Source organism: Heteronotia binoei, chromosome 20 (genome assembly GCF_032191835.1).
Source record: "Heteronotia binoei isolate CCM8104 ecotype False Entrance Well chromosome 20, APGP_CSIRO_Hbin_v1, whole genome shotgun sequence".
NCBI classification, from domain to species: domain Eukaryota; kingdom Metazoa; phylum Chordata; class Lepidosauria; order Squamata; family Gekkonidae; genus Heteronotia; species Heteronotia binoei.
Genome location: NC_083242.1, coordinates 10,634,300 through 10,637,917, shown reverse-complemented (window position 1 = coordinate 10,637,917; position 3,618 = coordinate 10,634,300).

Here is a 3,618-nt window from a genome sequence, read left to right as displayed (position 1 = left end):
CCCCCCCCCCCCCCCCCCCCCCCCCCCCCCCCCCCCCCCCCCCCCCCCCCCCCCCCCCCCCCCCCCCCCCCCCCCCCCCCCCCCCCCCCCCCCCCCCCCCCCCCCCCCCCCCCCCCCCCCCCCCCCCCCCCCCCCCCCCCCCCCCCCACCCCCCCCCCCCCCCCCCCCCCCCCCCCCCCCCCCCCCCCCCCCCCCCCCCCCCCCCCCCCCCCCCCCCCCCCCCCCCCCCCCCCCCCCCCCCCCCCCCCCCCCCCCCCCCCCCCCCCCCCCCCCCCCCCCCCCCCCCCCCCCCCCCCCCCCCCCCCCCCCCCCCCCCCCCCCCCCCACCCCCCCCCCCCCCCCCCCCCCCCCCCCCCCCCCCCCCCCCCCCCCCCCCCCCCCCCCCCCCCCCCCCCCCCCCCCCCCCCCCCCCCCCCCCCCCCCCCCCCCCCCCCCCCCCCCCCCCCCCCCCCCCCCCCCCCCCCCCCCCCCTCCGTTGTTGTTGTTGAGAGAGATCTTCTTCCTTCCTTCCTTCCTTCCTTCCTTCCTTCCTTCCTTCCTTCCTTCCTTCCTTCCTTCCTTCCTTCCTCCCTCCCTCCCTCCCATAAGGGACACAGACCAAGAGCCCTTTGCTCTTACCAAAGGCCTTTGCCCACATCCAGCTAAAGAGAAGGGAAAGAAACTCAGCCCAGTTCTTCCTTGGCTGACTCAAAAGTTTCTCCACCTTTCTTCCCTGGAGGTGGACTTTAGTCCCGTGACCCCCAGCGGTGTGGGGGGGCGGGGGGGGGCAAGACTGAGCAGCTGGGAACGCCACAGATCCCGGAGCTTCGGCACGCGTGCCGGCATCTAATCGTTTACAACCGTGTTTACAGTCCCCTCCTGTCATTGCTGGATAAAGTATTGCTAAGATAAACGGGGCCAGGAAAGGCTACAGGTGAGTAAACAAAGCTACTCCTGATAACACAGACTTACTGTCTGGAAATGTTTGACTGCCAGCATTTCCTTAAAGCTTTGTTGCAGGGTGAAATGGCCTCTCCTTTCCCTCATTAGAACCCTTTGGTGTGACCCGTTGGGATTTCCCCCCCCCCCGCCCTAACAGCACCAAAAGCCAAAGAGAGGTTTGCTTTCTCAGAAACTGATCTGCAACTTTGGGGTTTTAAGCCTATAGTTAAGCCTCGGCTATAATTATCTCCCCCAAGGCTGTCCTCCAAACCGTAGGAAAACTGACTCATCTCTGGGGTTTGGGACGTATCAGTCTTTCCAAAGCATCGCTCCGTCATTAGAGAGCATCCCATAAGCTCATCGATTAAGCAGTCACATGAGAAAAAGAAGAAATTGGATTCATATCCCACCCTGTACTCTGAATCGCAGAGTCACAGAGCGGCTCACAATCTCCTTTACCTTTCCCCCCATATAACAGACACCCTGCGAGGTAGGTGGGGCTGAGAGAGCTCTCCCAGAAGCTGCCCTTTCAAGGACGACTCTGTGAGAGCGAGAGCTACCCAAGGCCATTCCAGCAACTGCAAGTGGAAGAGTGGGGAATCAAACCCGGTTCACCCAGATAAGCATCTGTGCACTTCACTACCACACCAAACTGGCTGCTCAGAAGATACAAAGGCAGTGAGGATCTTGCTTGACAACTGAACATCGAGCCTGGAGGATTGTTGAAGGAAGGACGGAGCCCCCGGGAGGCGTTTGGAGCTGAAGCGAAGGGTTTAAAGTTGACCGACAGGCTCTTGTCTTGACCTTATGTGATGTCTTCGCTCAAAAATGTCAACATCTGCAGTACGCTCTGACCTGGATGGGCCAGGCGAGGCTGATCTCATCCAATTTGGAAGCTAAGCAGGGTCAGCCCTGGATAGTCCATGGACGGGAGGCCGCCAAGGAAAGCCAGGGCGGCTGCGCAGAGGCAGGCGATCGCAACAGAATGAGAGTCATCCCCAAGAGACCGATGAAAATGAAAAAAAAATGTAACTTAAATGCTATGCAACTAGAACAATACTTTTTCTAGCAGGAGCTCCTCTGCATATTAGGCCACACACCCCTGATGCAGCCAATCCTCCTGGAGCTTACAATAGGCCCTGTACAAAGAGCCCTCTAGGAGGATTGGCTACATCAGGGGGGAGTGGCCTAATATGCAGAGGAGCTCCTGTTAACAAAAGAGCCCTTAATCCGGGCTCTTTTTTGAGCAGGAACCCACAGAAACGCAGTTCCACCTGACTTGGCATCAGGGTGTGGCCTAATATGCAAATGAGTTCCTGCCAGGCCTTTAAAATATAAAGTATTGTGCGAAACAATGGTGACATCAGAGGGTGTGGCTTCATATGCAAATGCGTTCCTGTTGGGCTTTTTTCTATTTTTTAAAAAGCCCTGAACAAGACTAAATCAATCTACAGGGGTTTACAACATCCAATTCCTTTGCAAGTTCATCCACACCCATAAATCAATATACAGCTCTGTTGGAAGCCTTCAGTGTTAGCAAATTTCAATCGCAGATGACATACGATTTTCTCAGTTATCCATTTCAAACGAAGGCACCGAATACGTATAATCAGACCGTCAGTCCTCCGATTACAATTGATGTAAGTCCTGTGCAACAGGTGTGCGAGCTGTCTTCCTGATTCCACACCAAATTCTTCGTCAGGCAAAGGATAAATCATAATCTCATATAGTAGTGAAGGCTCATTAGGAAGAAAAAGTCTCCCTAGAAATTTCTAAATTGGCAGCATGCTCCCAATGGCTCAAAAGACACAACACCTCTGAACATCTCTTGCCTTCAAGCAGTTTGGTGTAGTGGTTAAGTGCGTGGACTCTTATCTGGGAGAACCGGGTTTGATTCCCCACTCGTCCACCTGCACCTGCTGGAATGGCCTTGGCTCAGCCGTAGCTCTCGCAGGAGTTGTCCTTGAAAGGGCAGCTTCTGTCAGAGCTCTCTCAGCCCCACCCACCTCACAGGGTGTCTGTTGTGCGGGAGGAAGATAAAGGAGATTGTGAGCCGCTCTGAGACTCTGAAATTTGGAGTGGAGGGCAGGATATAAATCCAATATCATCATCATCATCATCATCATCATCATCATCATCATCATCATCATCATCACCACCTTCTTCTTCTTCTTCTTCTTCTTCTTCTTCTTCTTCTTCTTCTTCTTCTTCTTCTTCTTCTTCTTCCCAATGGGTTGCCATAAGTCAACTGTTTTTTGGCATCCCTTTCTAGCACCCCCACCAGCACCACCGCCATCTGTAGGACACACGATCAGGGACCCAGGAAAAAGCAGAGCTACAGAACAAGACCTGGACTTTGGGGCTCAAGTCCAGACCAACAAAGACTTTCGGGCATGAGCTTCGATATACAGCCACCACTTTGGTGTAGAGCTGACGTGGATTGCCCAGGCTAGCTCAGTCTCATCAGATCTCAGAAGCTAAGTAGGGTTGTAGTATTTGGAAGGGCGACCTCCAAGGAATACCAGGGGTGGGATACAGAGGCAGGCAATGGCAAACCACCTCTGGAACCTCTCTTTCCTTAAAAACAAGTCTGGCTTGCCACCTAGTGGTACACAACGCTAAAAGAGCTAGAACTTTCTGGCTGCCAGACAATCTTAGGATTTCCCGGCTATACCACACACACTGCCATACAATAGC